We start from the raw sequence: 17,978 nt of genomic DNA, 5'->3' as shown, positions 1-17,978 counted from the left end.
ATCCACTTGATGAATCAATATCCGTGAGTCAATCACCGACAATGTAGGCCTTGCCACTCTTCTTCTTCTTGTAGAAGTCCCTCTTTTTGCCATCTCTCTTCTTGTATGGCTTGTTCTTTTTCTTTTCATCTTCATCACTTGAATCATCTTTCTTGCCCTTGTTCTTGAACTTGTCTTTCTTGGGCTTTGTGCATTGATGAGCTAGGTGGCCAAGTTCGCCACAATTGTAGCAATCCATCTCGAAGATTGGCTTTCTTCTTGAGCTTGTGAAGAACTTCTTCTTCTTGCTGTCGAACTTGATGCCACTCTTGTTTAGCCTTTTTAGCATCTTGGTGGTCTTCTTCACCATGAGGGCAAGGCTTTCTTCATCATCTTCATCACTTGAGCTCTCATACTCAAGTCTTGCTTTGCCCTTGTCTTGGCTAGCTTTGAATGCTAAGTCCTTCTCTTTCTTCTTTGTAGAGGATGAGCCATCTTGTGGTGTGATGTGCATGTACATCTCATGAGCATTGATCTTTCCCAAGATTTGTGTCGGTGTAGCGGCGGAAAGATCACCTTGATGTAGCACGGTCACAATGTGCCCATATTTATCAATGGGGAGGACACTCAAGATTTTTCTCACAACATCGGATGGTGACATTTGAGTAAGTCCAAGCCCATTGACTTCCTCTACAAGAACATTTAATCGAGAATACATCTCATTAGCACTTTCTTTGGGAAACATCTCAAAAGAATTTAGCTTTTTAATCACAAGATGATAGCGTTCCTCACGCTCACTCTTGGTTCCCTCATGGAGCGCACAAACGTCCGACCATAGAGCATGGGCGTCTTTGTGGTTCCTTACACGATTGAACACCTCTTTGCAAAGGCCTCTAAAAATGGTGTTGCGAGCCTTTGCATTCCATTTCTCATAATTCACTTCATCGCCTTGAAGTTGTGCGGCATTCCTAGGTGCGGGGAACCCTTGAGAGGCGGCTCTAAGAATTCCAACATCTAGAGCTTCTAAGTATGCCTCCATGCGGATTTTCCAATATGGAAAATCATCTCCCTCAAAGATAGGAGGAGGTCCATCCCCATGAGACATCTTGCTCTAAGCGATTAAGCTTAAAAACGTGAGCACGAGGCTCTGATACCAATTGAAAGGATCAAGATGCCCAAGAGGGGGGTGAATTGGGCTAATTCTAAATTTTCTTGCAATAATCAAATCCTACGGATAGCCCAATTAACCCCTTGTGCCTAGAAAAGTGTTTATATCAAACTAATGCACAACAACCTCGCAACCTAAGTTCCAAACTTACTCTAGCAAGCAATTCTATGGATGTAAAAACAAGTATTGAATTGCTCAAAGTAAGTGCTCAAAGTAAATAGAGAGAGAAAGGAACGCGGCGATGTTTTGCCGAGGTATCGGAGAGTCGCCACTCCCCACTAGTCCTCGTTGGAGCACCCGCGCAAGGGTGTAGCTCCCCCTTGATCCGCGCAAGGATCAAGTGCTCTTTACGAGTTGATTCTTCGACACTCCATCGCGGCAAATCACCCAAAGCCGCTCACAACTTGAGTTGGGTCACCCACAAGCTCTGCCGGGTGAACACCAAACTCCCAATCACCACCAAGCCGTCTAGGTGATGGCGATCACCAAGAGTAACAAGCACGAACTCTCACTTGACCACGCGAAGCTTAATGAGAAGATGGATGCACACTTTTGCTACTCTTGATTTGCTAGTGAGGCTACTCTCTTGGATTCTCAAATCACAAACACCTCACTAGGACCTTGCTCTTCTTGGCACTCACAAACGTGTTTCTCAGCTGTTGGAATGAGCAAAAGATACTCCACTCACGAGTGGACCTTCTATTTATAAGCCAGCCTGAAAAACGAACCGTTATGAGCTTCTGCGGGACGACCGGACGCTCCGATCGTGATGACCGGACGCTCCGGTCAGTTCAACCCGCGAACCAGTATTAAAGAGTCGACCGGACGCTGGCAGGGTCCGGTCAGCACTGACCGGACGCGTCCGGTCGCATAAAACCCTTACTGGAACCTTACTGGACTCGACCGGACGCTGAGCCCTCAGGGTCCGGTCAGCACTGACCGGACGCGTCCGGTCACTCTTTCCCAAGTCTGGACCCTTACTGGAGTCGACCGGACGCTGGCCCTCAGCGTCCGGTCACATGACCTTCCAGCGTCCGGTCACACCAGACTTGTTCACCTCAGTCAAATGAACTGACCGGACCCTGCGGCCAGCGTCCGGTCAGTGTTTGACCCTCCATTCACTTCTAACTTTCGAGCATATGTGAATGAAGTTTGCTCCAAAGGATCTTAGGCATTCATAGGAGCTACCTAGAGCTAGTTTTAACAAGTGTGCACCACACCTAACTCACTAGACTCAACTAGGTCAAGCTACCCGTTCATACCCCCCTTCATAGTACGGCCAAAGGAAAAACAAAGTCCTAAACTACTCTAAGTGTCTCTCCAACTCCAATTGACACTTAGAACTAGTTATCCTTAACCTTGTTGTCCGTCCTTTGAAAACCGAAACGATTTCCATCGTAGGGGCATGATAACCTCGATTGCCCAATCGATCTCCATTACCATGACCTAACTTAATTGCCTCTACAAAACACACGTTAGTCATAGTAAACTTGTATTGACATTAATCACCGAAATCCAACTAGGGGCCTAGATGCTTTCAGTTTCCATCAAATCTTTGCTGTTGTGACCAGTTTTGTGCATATTGTTCTCGTTTTGTCCTATAATTCGGAGCCAATTCTTAAAACTGGTCTAGTTTTCGCATACGAACTCTGATTTCGACGTTCCATATATCAAAATCGATCAGAAAATTTTTTTGGATCCGTCCATCCCTGGACTTGCCAGGGTTTGAAAATTTTAGATTGGTCAAAAAGTGGTCACAAGATCGTCTTTTCGTGGTCACAAGGTTTTTGTCGATTTTGAGCAAGTTTTCTGAAAATTCCACAGGCCACGTCTTACACTTGTTTGAGCTCATATTTTCTGTGGTTACTTTTTTTGTGCTCCTAAGTAAAGGAAAAATATCAAAAAATAATAAAAAAAGTCAAAATTTCCCAAAAAAAAACAACAACAACAAAGCCTTTAAGTCCCAAACAAGTTGGGGTAGGCTAGAGTTGAAACCCAACAGAAACAATCAAGGTTCAGGCACATGAATAGCTGTCTTCCAAGCACTCCTATCTAAGGCTAAGTCTTTGGGTATATTCCATCCTTTCAAGTCTCCTTTTATTGCCTCTACCCAAGTCAACTTCGGTCTTCCCAAAAAAAAACAACGATAGCCCAAAAAATAGAAAAAAAAGAGAGGGATAAAAGAGGAACAATATTTAGAGGAGTACATAGAGAAGACCAAAGTGAGCCGTGTTAGCGTGTGCTGTCTGGTTCCTTGTTTGTGTTGTTGTTTCCATCCACCATACTTGTTTTCCATACACCTGTCACCTTGCTATCTACCATACTTTTGTCACACACCTGGTACTTGGAACATTTTAGACCAGCAACGAGATCAAGTATTTTGGACTATAATTCAGCATTACTTTCTGTTACTGACTTGTGTGCCAGATATACATATTACTCTTTGTTTGCCTTCCAAGCTCCATAAATTCTTTAGATCAGTACAGAAAAAAGGCTTTGCAATCTCGGTACCACTGCCTCACGGTATCACGAACCAGCCGCCGGTTGTACCGCCACTGCTTGTGTTGGTAAGAACTTTGTAAGAGCTTGGTAAGACGCTTCCACTTGCTGTGAAAAGTGACACCACTGCAACCACGTAGTCATTTGGTAGGGATAACTTTCACCGTTTGTTCGTTGTTTTTGTGCAATGACAGGTTGTTCGTATCCACCGACTTATGATGGTATAGGTGCTGATGAGTACATGGAGTGGGAAATTGCCATCGATAACATATTTGCTACTCGCTTTATGTGTCCAAGGAGGAAGGTAAAAAATGCAGCTAGTGTTTTGCGACATTCTGCTTTATCTTGGTGGGAGTCTTTAGATCCTTCTGATAAACCTCAAACTTGAAATGATATGAAACATCTTATGCGAGAAACCTTTGTTAATCCACCTCCTATTTTGACTTCGTATGCTGAGGTGCACCATTTAGAGGAAGAGTATGTTGTTATTCCTCTTGCTATGACTAACCTTCTGCAGAATAATGTACATAAGCGAGAGGATGACGTGGAAGAAAATGAGGAGCTCACAACCTCATATGCAAATTCAGAACCATCACTTCACCATGCACCTATTACTCCTGCTAAAAACATAGGTAATGCCCATGGTCCTACACTCACGGAAGGTGAAAATTGTCTTAATGTACTAAATTTTTCCACAAACCATGCTGTCATAGAGCAATTGTTAGTGAAACCCTCTCTTGATTTATCTTTGTCCCATGATAATTTGCTTGATGTTCCTTGTGACAAAGATGAATTGGTTGAAGATGCTTCAGTTTTACATGTTTTGGAATTAGTGACTTGTGCTGAAAATAAACATGTTATTCATATTGCTACTAAAATTGATGAGTTCAAACCGTTGTCTTCTTTACAAACTTTGGGTTACATTGAATTTGATGTTTTGTGTAACCTAGATTGTTTGAAAGAGAGCCTTTTTAAATATGCTGATTTGCCTTAGTTTTCTAAACACACATATCATGTTATTGGCAGATATAACAACAAGGGACAATATATGATACATCGAGTATACATTCGTAATAATATGAATTCTCCTTTTGTTGTACAAGATTATGATCGTTTAGAGAGCAGCCATAATAATACAAACATTTTCTCATGTTCCTTAAAGAAACAAGTTCACTTCCAAGAAGGGGAGCATTGTTGGTTGCTACCTATGTCTGCTCGACCATCTATTACTGCATTGTCTTTGGTTAGTTCTAATCTTTTGCAGGATAGTGTTGACATACATCGTGTGCATTCGAATCATGGAGTCTACATGCTTGCTGAATTTTTTATGCGAGATGACATGCTAGAAACTTAGAAACATGGTCACGTTCCTTCTCATAATTATTTCAGTTTTCTTTGTCCTCGCAACCCCGTTCTCCTTTATGTTGTGCAAGATCAGTTTCAAGCACAATCGACGCCGAGGACGGCTTTTCATCAAGAAGGGGAGGATGATGAGGACATGACACCCATGCATATGACCATGTTTGGCGCATGGGATGGAGGGGAAGGAGGCCAGCAAGGGTGTCCAAGTCAAGAAGGAGGCCCAAGGCTAATTCGGTTCGAGTCCCCGAGGTGGAGGCCCAAAGCAACTCAAGTTCGAGTCTGTCTCGGAATCCAGGACTAGTCTGCCTTAAACTGGTCACCCAGGACGCATCCGGACTCCGTTTTCGATGATCCACATATGGATGGAAAGATAATTTGATAAGGAAGCCAATCCATGTAGTTTCACGTCAAAAGCTCTTCAGAATCAACGGGAATCATCGAAACAAGTCAGTGTCCAGAATCTACCAGGGTGCTGCGACACCTTCTTTTGGTCTGTTGGACCGTGTATTTGTCACACCCAATTTTAAGGATAAAATTGAATACACAAAACTCATGTGTGCCTAGGGATCAGTCACATACACAAGCTGACACATTACATAAAGTATCATCACGGTGTCTCTTACATCACGATAATAACATAACTTAGTCTTACACATCACAGCGGAAAATAAAAGATAACTCTCTCTCGTGGAACTCCATCACAGGGAAGGTCAACTGGTTGACCACAAGCCTAATAATCCTCGAGAAACTCCTCGTACGCATTGTCATCTGTTACCCATCCGGGATTTTTATCCAAATATAGAAAGTAAACAAGCGTAAGTACATCCCGTACTCAACAAGATAACATGGGGTTCATGAGGCTCAAAAAGGATGACACCGGTTTACTGCTGTTAGCACTTTTAGTAAGTCAAGATTTTATCATCAGTGATTGTCAAGTTATGCTTAAGCTCCCTTTTAAACCCACTTAATCAGATATCAGCATCATTTGGATCATATCATCATAAACCATCATAAATGAACAACAATGAGTAACCAATTATTCTGTGAGTTTTCCAGGCCACTCGTAACCGTGAGCACGGCTGTTATAACAGTTTGTAACCCTCTGTAGAGGTGGTGCACATTCACCGCGAGTCGTGATTCCCATATGCCCGGGTTAATTACTCCCATGTCACTGCCAAGGTGAGCGGGCAGGGTACATTATGAAGCCATTTCATAGGTTTCTCTAACAAGTTAGGGCCGCTAGGTTTCCTCGGCAGGCAGATGTAGGAACCCCCCTTTCCTATGGCACATATCCATCGTGGCTATACACATAGGAACAGAGGCAGTCCTATACCCAACGTGGCAAGCCCCTTTTGCGCCATAAAGGTAACCTCTAACAAGCTAGAAAAGGTCCTATTACTGAGCTAAAGTCAGAGCCATATGACTCTCACGGTTGCACTGTCAGTCCTAGCTTTTGCCGACAGATAAGTCCTTATGGAGGGCCGGGAGCAACATGATCAAAAGTCATTTGCACCTTCGCCCTATGGATCAGTTGTTATAAATCATGTTTTGCTTTTAGTTCCATAGAACCATTAACCATTGTATAGATCATGTTCAGTTAGAGCACTAGCAATCTACCCATATGCAATTAACTCAAAGGAGTCAAGGGAACATGTCATCAAATAACTAGGATGTCCTTATGGTTATCAAATTTAGACACATGCACATGAGTAAATGATTAAAGTGAATAGGACATCAAGGTAGGCCCATGCTATACTTGCCTTGGTTAGCAAACTCCTGTTGATCCTGCTGGTCGTCGAAGAACTCTTGATCCCCAACGTTCTCCTCACCGTCTGAACACAACCAACACAGCAACACACAACATTCTAGGAACATTCATGCAAAGAAAACAATCCTACAGTTAGAACAGTACACCAACAGTATAGAAAACAAGATAAAATGTTTATGAAAAGAATCTACGTCTCGCTACGATCACGTCAACGCGAAGTTTATGAAAATCGGAGCTAAAACGTGAAAGTTATGAATTAAACGGGTTTTCCTATAGCACTTTATTTAATTAAACCTAACCATGAAATTTAAAAGTTGCAAACTTGATTAACAGTGGTACTAACACGTAGATTATGAAATTATGAAGCTAACGCAATTTGAACGGGTTAATTCGGAGCTAAAACAAAGTTTTTATGAACAAAACAAATCTAGTGGCATTTCTGTAAATACTGAACACGTATTTTGGACTAAAACAGTGCACTTTACGTTTTCAAAATGAGAAAGCGTACTCTGGAAACTGCGCTAGGGATGGTGGGTTCAATTCATCCGAAACCGAGGGACTCTTAAGCAAAACTGCCAGGCGAAAGGGTATCGGCCATTGAGAGCCGTTGGATCAAGGTCGGGCGGCACAGATTAGATCTGGAGAGGGAGAAGGTGACACCGGCGCCAGAACAGTAGCAGCCACGGCGGCTCAGCCATGGACGGCGTCGAGAGCTCGCCGGCGTGTGGGAAAACAAGGCCTACGGGCCACGGTGTTCCCAACCGAGGGCACTGGGAGATGGAGGGGGTTCTCGCGAACTCGTCCATGCCGAGAAGGCGGCCGGTGGGGAGGGCCGAGACGGCTGTTGCCATGGCCGGCGATGCGGAGGTCATCGGCGCACGCGGCTAGGGTGCTAGAAGCCATGAAACAAGAAAGTAACTGCACGGGAAACAAGAGGGGAGCAAGGGGGTTCTCACCACGGGGAAAACAAGGTCGGAGATGGCTCGGGGACGGCGGCCGCGCGGTGGTTCCGAGCTCGGCGGATGGCGGATCCTGGCGCTGCAGTTGCGGCTTCCGTGCATGGCGAGCGCGAAGAAAAGAGCGGGGCAACAGAGGGAGCGGTGACGTGGGGTCTTGGCTCCTTTTTGTAGAGGCCGGGCGCTCAGGAGGGCGCTCCCACGACGCGGAGTGGAGCGGCGGTTGCGGCGTGACCCGTTGGACCGGGCGCAGGGCGAGCGGGAGGAGGAGGATGATGCTAGCACGTGGGGCTAGGCGGTCATCGACTGAAACACGGGGAAGGCGCGGCGGTTGTGCCCGAGTTGGGCGGGCGGGGCTTGCTGGGCCGAGCGGCCGAGGCAGTTGCCAGCCCACCCGAGTGGGCCGGCGCCTTGCTGGGCTGGCGTGGTGCGCAAGGGAGGAGAAAAAGGAGAGCTGGGCTAGCGGGGAGAAAAGGCCTGCGGGCCGAAAACAGAGAAGGGGGAAGAGAAATAATAAAACTCCTTTTCTATTTCCTAAAACATATTTTCAAAACCAATTCCAATTCAAATTTCAATTCTCTTTGAAATTTTTGATCAATACCAAACATTCACAAAATAATATGCAGCGGTATGAATGCACATACATGTTACTACTTTATGATAAATTTTAAATTCATGAGAAATTTATTTATTTCTACATTTCATGAGCACAAAATACAGAATTAAATCATTTTAAACCTATTTTCCAAAAGAGGCAAATTTTAGGGTGTTACAGTATTGTGTTTGGGCCCATTAGGGGGCGCGTACAGGGTAGGCGACGACCCTAAGACCTTTATAATCATACGCCGCCGCCATCATTAGGTTTTGGGTTTTGCTTAGATTATTCTGTCAAGAACAGTTTCGCCGTTAATCGGTTTGTGAGACCCCAACTTCATGAGATAATCTTTCATCTGCAATTTGGTTGTGTTCTTTCTTGTTCTTGCTTGTGTTCTTCGTTGCGCAGGCAAGGATTAGCCTTCTTGGCGAGGTCAACCTGGTCCGTGACTTGGTTGATGACCAGAGGAGCTGTGGTGCTAAGATTGTAGGGTTCAATCTTTCGATCTGAAGCCGGATCGGTGTGTCATTCTCCGCCACAACGATAGTTATCATCACCTGACGGAAGATCGGGATGTCCGTCTCCATTAAGTGACATATAGAGATGAAGGTGGAGGGGTAGTCTTGTCCATTCAAAAATATGATGACGTCATGTACACCTACAGCTGGGCCTAAGGTCTCCCCAAATGTGCATCATGGCATATTTCAAAGAGAGAGAAAATTATAATTACTCATCTCCAAATAAGCTTCATAGTAAATAATGAGTTTCATAGTTGGAGTGCAACTTGGTCTTTCAATCAAAAAGAAAAAAAGTGCAACTTCGTTTTCCAGCATGAAAAAATGCACCTTCTTTATGTGCTCAAGCTCATCATCATCTTCTAGGAAGAAATGTAGTACTTGAATGGAACATCCACCTGAACAAGGCATGAATTCACAGATCGGTTTTGTGTTCTTAAGAAATACAGGAATTAACTCGAATAATGTTGGTAAATTATATAAAATCTTGAGCATGTTATGTTAGCACTGAAATGTGACAATGAAAGACTTCATCAAGAAATATGTATGAAGAGGTTCTAACTACATGCATTAACTAGAACGGTAGCTTATGCTGATCATTCAAATTCATGTATTATTTCAGATCTAATTTTTGTATCGAAGCAAAAACCAGAACACAGTGCATAATTCTACCATATTAGCTTAGTATTCAATAGTGCTCATGAATACTACAGAAAGGGCTTACATCAAGGTTAGCACCGAGTTCCCCATGGAGGTTTACAGAGTCCTGGCCACCAGATAAAGCATATGTATTCACCTGTGAAATGATGGATATAACTTTTATGAGTCTTGACTAAAACGTATTATTGTTTTTTTGGCTGATCAAATCGTATGATTGTCGGGTAGCTATTTTTACAGATGAAAACATAGCTCTGGACAAACCTTTGTCTTTATTTGTTAACTATCTGTCACATATATTGCAGACTTCGGGTCACTGGCGGACATTTTTGTGCTCTCCCCCTGTTAAAAGGGACTCGCATAAAGTAATCCACTTATTATGACCATTCAAAATAAACAGAAAAGCTGAGCAGGTTAATTAAAAATGTTCATATTGCACAAACTGTTATGTTCAGCCCTAAACCCATGCTCTCCCCAAAAGAAATACCTGAAGCGCAGGGGAAAATCTTGACTCAATCAGTGAAGGTTTCTGAAAACCAATTTTAGAAGCAACATCCCGAGTCATCCTAAAATAAGGATCCTGCACATAAATAAATAAAATTAAATACACAACTCAAAACTTGCCAAACTAAACACACAGATATGTGTGAAAATTCTAGTACCTTTATTGAAAATATATCAGATATGCTTCATGATAATAGATCGCTAAAATAAATTGCCAAAATTATTGAATATGTCCGGACATGATTAGTAGATCACTAAAATAATACTGCCCAATTTACTGAATATGTCCGGACAAGATCCAGATCAAGTAAAAACTTGAACTCAACAAGCTTTAGTTAAAAATTCAGTGCTACCAGATAATCTACATCTCTTTATTGTAGTGCACCAACAAGCAGAAATATAGCCAATTATTTCATACTGTCAAGATTGTAACACCAAAATTTCTTTATCAGATAAATCTACATCTCTAAATTGTAGTGCCAACAAGCAGAAATATAGCCAATTATATCATACTGTAAAGATTGTAACACCAAAATTTGTTTGTACTGGTCTATTGCAGGCTTGGTATATATGATGCTAGTTGTGTTATTGCTAGCATTAATGACTGATACTTCCAAATGTTGCCATACCCATATCTTACAGATATGGGTATCTTTAAATGGTAAAGTTTGCTGCCTAAATCAAAACTTGGCTTGTGTTGGTGGGACATATTTGAAATTTAGTGCTGGAAATATATATACAAGAATTTAAAACGAACTAAGTTCGAATTTTGTGCTGCCAGATATATTATCAATATGGTAGCAAGTAGATACACAACCACTTCGCTGTGCTGTCGAGATTAGACCAGAGATATTGTACCTGGTCTATTACGCATGGGATAAGGCACCGCAGCTGGTCATTGCCAGGAAAGAGATGGGGAAACGATGATGCAAATGATGGAGCAGCCTGCATAGTAGGAAAAATGACCTTACCAACGTTATCCTCAGGCCTAATTCCAAGTATCCCTTTAACCTGCCATCCAAGAGTAATAGTATTAGAAAATAATGACACTTGATTCAAGCTCTTTAGCGTTCACAAATACTGATCTTATTAATTGAACAGTTCTCACATTGTTAAATGTCACACGTTTGGCAATTTCAAGTTTATTTTCATAAAATGCCCTACAAGAGAAGGATAAAGGATTATTAGTTTACCATAGAATAAAAGCGAGCGTTTAAATTGCTTAGTAACAACAGAAAGGACCAGTCAAACATTTATACTTTATAATTGAACGGTTAAGAAGAGTGATCTTACCCTCCAACATAATCGCAATCTGTGAAAATGAAAGTTCTTTCAATGTCGAATCCACATGCTATAATGTCTTTGGCATTTTCACGGGCAAGCCTTTTACATTCTCGAATAGTCAAGTTCTTAAACAAAAACTTTTCATCGTCAGTTAGCTGTATCACTAGGGGCACCTTGAAAGCATCCTGTAAATACCTGACAAAGTGACAAATGATCTTGATCGTTAATAAACACTATTCATAGATACTTATACAATAATAGCTCATACTATAACGCAAGATTTACCAAAGAATGCAGTTCTTCAGTGTAGACGACGCATAGAGAGAGCGTATAGACTATGGAATGGGGCTCATTTATGTCCAAGAAACTGACAGTTTCTGCAGCATGCTACCCAACCCAACAGTGTAAAAATAAATATTTAAAATCTCTTTTTTTTAAGGAACCAATTGGACAATGAAATATTCCAGTAAAGCTTTCACTGCACAGACTTTGCAGCATGTCTTCCTCTTAATCCCATTGCAAAGTCTATTAATAACCATGTAATAATTAACTACAACAGGAAACAGTTCAAAAATCACAAAGAATACAACAATAATCTTTGAAGGCTTAGTGAGGAACAATAATCTTTGAAGGCTCAATGAGGAGCAACTTCTAGTAATCATCAACGGATCCCAAAAGTTACAAAGTACACACACCACTTCCTCGCTGAAACACAATGCATATGCATCAAGCAGTAGGAAGATCTTTGGAGCAATGCTTACTTTGTGAACATGAAGGGGATGAAAGTGGCCGACATTCAACGCTTCGGATGAGGGTCCCCTCCCCGTGTACAGGTAGAACTTCTCCCCCGTCTCGTAGAGGTCTAGAATCTTGTTCAAATCTCTACCCAAGAAAAAAAAAACATCAGCAATTCAAAAATTTTGCCTTTATTTTCAGCTGCAGAATTGAAAAAAAGGAGGGTGCGCGTCACCTGTGGGCAAAGAAGATCCCGTGCCAGAGGAACCGATGTGGCTGTCGGGACGTCAGGTGCGCGATGCGGTCGACGAGCGCGGTGTCGACGCGTTGGCACCCGAACCGGTCCACCAGCTTGTCGTAGTCGATGCCCCCCTCCGGAGCGGACACCTCATTCGCGGTCACTACCTGTCCTGATGCCACCACCGCCGCCTCCTTGGAAAAGGGAAATCCATAGATTCAAAACATAACATGATAGTCCCAGATGATCAGCCTGTTCGTTTGCTCGTAAACGATCGTAAATTTTCAGCCAGAAATAGTATTTTTCTCTCACAACAAATCAGCCAACAATAAATAATCCACGATCGTTTACGGCCTCCCGAACAGGCCGACATGTCATCACGTTATGAATAACAGTCAATATCACAGTCATACATCGAATATTTGGGTTAAGGTTTACTTATTATTACATCGCCACTTGGCGGAATCACTCAGAGCATGCAGCATCTGGAACAACATCAAGTAGAACGACAGCGAACGACGTCATCATCTTCACAAACCAAACTCAAGCGAAGAACAAGACCTCTAATCCTCCAAATCGTCTCCCTGGTAGTCGTAATCAGGCTTGTCACCTGCCAAACAATTATCAGTACGATTTGTACTGACCATTAGCTCTCACCCTATACTTTGCGTTTGCTTTGTGGTAGTGGAATGCAAGGGTAGAGCAAAAGACCTACTTTAGGCTGTGTTTTTTTCCTGTGCAAGCGTAATCAAGTTTTATATTGTTTCATCAAGTTTTAACCCATCTTATCCACACACGTTTTCCCATCCCATCACACACATCTCACCCTCTCTCACTCTCTAGGCAGCAATGACAACTCCCTCTCATGCCTTGCCTCAACGGCCAAAGGCAGAAACCAACTCCAACCTAGGGGGAAGAAGAGAAAAGACTCCACTCTCTAATCAAGGCAAGCGTAGGTCATAGGAATGTCTATATCCGTGGACGTGGCTATACGTATAGATCGATCAACTCTGTAGAGTGTGTACACCTGGAAATCCACAAGATCACCATCATCGACGTGTGCACCGCCAAGGCTGATACCGGGCTACCTTCCAAACTAGTGCGATACTACCCTGCCACTCAGCCCTGGGCCACCCCAGAGTCCACCGGCACACTGAGACTATGAGGCGTAGTACCGGCCCCCAAAGATCACTACGCTGTCTTAGGAGGTTGTGGGTCCCATGCTCGTACCTCCCTACACTATCCGCTAACAACCCAACAGTAGTGGCACCGCCCTAGTAGGTCAACATCCGTCCCCCACCCAAACAAGGATGAGTGGTGTGTACGAAGAGTCCTATGATATGGTTCTCTCGACATACTAGTCCTTAGGAGGACCAGACAGGACATATTCTTAAGGGGCCAACCAACGCCCGTGTCTTGATGGCACCTCCATCCCAGGGCTTCATCCCACAAGACACTCCACCCCGGGACCTCCTCATCTCACATGTACCCACCATAGGTACCTCTCGTAGGGAATGCCAAGGTCGCATCCTCCTGGCATGACTTGTCCAAAGACTTGTCATAGAATCCTATCTAGTCGACTCAACCCTCACCACACACCCAAGAGGCCAAGACGCACGTCAAGATCTCCCCAAGTTGTTATCATGTTATTACCATATTATTGGCACCATGTGTCTTAGCCACTCACAAATAATCCTCCACCAAGCATCACATCATAGATATAATACATAGTAGAAGCAAGTAGTAAGTAGAAGCAAGCATCTACCCTAACAGCGGGTGTGTAGGGGTAAAGGTTGAGACAAGGTAAAGGCTTCAAGCAGATCTACCATGCAACCTATCATAGTTCAATTGCATAAAAATAGAGCACTAGCAGCTACATCATTGCATGTCTAATAGGATTCTACGAGGTTGGGTGGGACGTGGCACTTGCGGGCAGGTCGTCTCCCAGGTCATTGGTGTAGTCGTAGTCCTCCTCCTTAGTCCGCGGCTCCTTCGGGTCTGCCAAACAAGACATATAGCCGCGATAAGCGACTCCTACAGATGATCTTAAAGAAGCAACAGAATTTTGAAAGATTTAGATGCACTCAAACACAAAGCCTAAGATGTAGAGCTTGTTTTTAAAAAAATTTAGACTCTGGTTTCACATTTTTCTGAGGTCAGAGGAATTTCCTATGAATTTTCTAAGTTTAAATCATTTTCGGTAAAAGAAAATAGATAAACCTGGGCTGACACGTGGTGCGCTCTGGTTGGTCAAAACGACATGGGTCACTGACAGGTGGGGTCGATCAACGGTCAGCATTGACTGGGCTCGGACTGGGCCTAGCAGGCCGGATATTGGGCCGAGTTGGGCCGGCCCGGCCCAGACACATGTCATCCTCCTAGACCATCCATGTGGCGCTGGTGGGCTGTTAATGGGCTCGCGTCTATGGGCGCGTCTCAGGGTGGACTACGCAGCATGGGTCCATGGACTGCAGTTACGGCCCATGGTGGACCGTGTCCACTCCTCCTCCTTTCTCCGGTTCATGGTGCCCCTGGTGCACCGAGTGGCGCAGGGGCATGGTGGCTCCCTCTTCCTCCTCGGCCGCTCCCTTCATCAGTGGCGAGCTCACATGGCTACACATTTTGGCGGTCTAGTGGGGTGGCAAAAGTGCTCTACGGCTTCGTGGGCTCACGGCGAGTTCACCGGTGGGCTAAAGGCCAGGCCTTGGAGTCTCCAGCGCCAGATGCAGACTCCATGGCGGATGACAGCGGTGTGAGGTCAATGGTGAGGTCTCTAGGCACATGGGGAAAACTCTAGCAAGCTTCACCAGCTTCCCCATGCTTCGGCGGACGCAACTATGGCTCCCGGCATGGCTGTAGTGGCTTGGGCATGGCTAGCCACGGCGATGGTGGTCCAATGATGATGGTGAGCGATGGTGAGGCGGCTCGCAACCAAAAGGGAGCCAAAGGAGGCTGTTATCCATTTATTAGGTTTATGGGTGAGTCACCTAACCTAACGGCGATGACCAAAGGGCTCGACGGAGTTTACGGTGACGTGGCGGTCCCGACGGAGCTCCAACGGCTCGTTGCTACGACGGCTATAGGGCTAGGACGGGTCCAAGGGGAAGCCAACTATGTGGTGGAACTCATGGGGTGATGGCAAACATCATCGACCTCTCCTCATCTCGTGAGGTGGCTGGAATAAGCGAGAACGCTCATGACATGGCGGCGCTCTGGTGCACGGCCGCGCCGGTGAGGCGGACACGAAGGGTAGTTCCGGGGCATCTTCGACTAAAAGATAGCAGCTTTACGCATCCCACAACAAGGCGGTCACAACCATGGGATCTTGGGAACCTCTACTAGCATGAGGTGGTCGGAACAAGGTGGCACCATGGTGGGTTTCGGCCATGGCGACCGTGCGGGTACGTGTCGCAAGACGCTAGTGTTCCTGAGCGTCTAGTGCTCGGCAAGGCTGAGTCTTGGCCATGTACGTGCCCTAGTGTGTGTGGTATGGTACAAGGGCCAAAGGTTCGGCCTTTGCCACTCCTAGGTAGAGAGAATGCAGCGGTGGCCATGGCGAGATCATGATGGCAAGCAAGAAGGGGGGTCTAGGGTGCTCACCGTGGTGGCATAGGAGATAGGCTAGCAGTGCAGTGACAAGTCATGGCCATGGCGGCAGGAAGCAGTGCCATGCCAAACCGCGATGGGGAAGAAGATGATCAGCGTCATCCTCATCTTCGGTGACCTCGAACAGCTCTAGCGGTGTGGTCCTCCTCCTCCTTTCCTTCTCCCTTCTCCTCCTTGGTTCGATGCGGTTCTTGGGTTGCCACAAAGTGGCAGTAGGGGTGAAGGAAGGGTGCTGGGCTCTAGGGGATCCCTTTTATAGGTGAGCGCGGCCATGGCTGGGCCATGGATGGTGGGGAGAGGTGGAAGGCCACGTGTAGGGTGGATAGGGGCTCTAGGTTAGTGTTTTGGGCTAGGTGGGGGAGCATGGGCGATTTGTCTCTCTCAAAACCGGATGTCAGAGGTCAAAAGGGAATCAGGGGGTGGTGTCATGGTGATGGGGCCACAACGGTGATGTCAGCATGGCACGACGCTAGCTAGGGTGGGCTGGTGAGCCATAGATCATGGACGTGGTGCCCATCCATGCGCTTGCGCCCATTATCTCAAAGGCAGATGGTGGGGATGCGAGGCGCGGCCTTGGATGCTCACCGGCGGGGCTCTCTGCCTTGGGTGAAAAAGAAGAGGAGAGGGAGAAAGGTGGGGGATGACAAGCGGGGCCTGCTCATCAGCGATAGTGGGGAAAACGACGGTGGCACATCATGATGCGGGCATGGGCATGGGCCGCATTAGCTAGGCCATGTGGGCGAAGTAGGCCGACGGGGCTGCTTGGCTAGGCTGCTTTGCCATTTCCTATTTCTTCTCCCAACCTAAACCCTTTTCTATTTTCTAATTAAAGCCTTGGGCTCCTATGCATGTATACATGTGTTGCCAAGCATTATACACCCTTATGGGGTCCACTGGGGGTCAACTAGGGTATTAGGGTCAAAGCCAAGGGTTGGCAACACACACAACACGCTTAGCACAATGGTTTGATTGATTTTATTGCATCACATAAAATCAAGAAGCAACTCACATGTTGTTTAAATGCAAATGCTCAACATGCTACTTTGGGATCTACTTGTGCAACTACCAAGGTGGTTTCCTAATATGTACACTCACCATGGATGGGCTTTGTTTGGAAAAAAATTTAAGTTGTGATTTTTGGGTATTTGAAAACCTAGGTTGTTACACTCCTCCTCCTCCTCCTTTATTTCCAAAGTGATCGCCGGCGCCACTGCCCTCGTCTCCTCTCCTACATCTACTGTGATCCCAAGAACCACTAGCGCTACCTCATCCACCATTACGTGCATGCTGATGCCCAACTCCGGAACGTAGACCACCGACATTTCCTCCTCCTCTTCCTTCTATAGAGCACCAGCTTCCATGACTATAGGCAGATGCAGACGATGGCAGAGGACAGACCTATGATCTACTCAGAGAAACCTCGACCTAATTTGTGTGTGCGAGTCTCCCTGTCTGAGTTGATTTGGCCGAGATGCAATGCTTCGGATGAGGGTCCCCTCCCTGTGTATAGGTAGAACTTCTCCCCCGCCTCGTAGAGGTCTAGAATCTTGTTCAAATCTCTACCCAAGAAAAAAAATCATCAACAATTCAGTCCCCACCACCTCATCCACGTACGCGAGCAACCAAAAAAACTTAGTACATAAACGATAGCTGATCGATCGACTACAAAATTTCACCTTTATTTTCGGCTGTAGAATTGAAAAAAGGAGGGTGCGCATCACCTGTGGGTAAAGAAGATCCCATGCTGGAGGAACCAATGCGGCGGCCAGGACATGAGGTGCGCGATGCGGTCGACGAGCATGGTGTCGACGCACTGGCACCCAAACCAGTCCACCAGCTTGTCGTAGTCGATGCCCCCTTCAGAGCGGACAACTCATATAGGGTCACTACCTGTCCTGATGTCGCCATTGCCTCCTCCTCCTCCTCCTTTATCTCCAAAGCAATTGCCAGCGCCACTACCCCTATCTCCTGTCCTACGTCTACTACAATCCTAGGAACCACTGGCGCTACCTTAGCCACCATTACGTGCATGCTGATGGCTAGCTCCAGAACATAGACCACCGACATTTCCTCCTCCTCTTCCTTTTGAAGAGCATCGGATTCCATGACCAT

The 17,978-nt window shown here is 45.4% G+C and overlaps 1 pseudogene; it reads right to left on the bottom strand.

Moving 5' to 3' along the window:
• Window positions 1–8,191: 8,191 nt before the first annotated feature.
• Window positions 8,192–17,978, bottom strand: LOC136454741 (tryptophan--tRNA ligase, cytoplasmic-like; annotated as a pseudogene).

The sequence above is a fragment of the Miscanthus floridulus genome, chromosome 5 (assembly GCF_019320115.1).
Source record: "Miscanthus floridulus cultivar M001 chromosome 5, ASM1932011v1, whole genome shotgun sequence".
Lineage (NCBI taxonomy): Eukaryota > Viridiplantae > Streptophyta > Magnoliopsida > Poales > Poaceae > Miscanthus > Miscanthus floridulus.
This window is presented reverse-complemented; position numbering and strand designations above follow the sequence as displayed.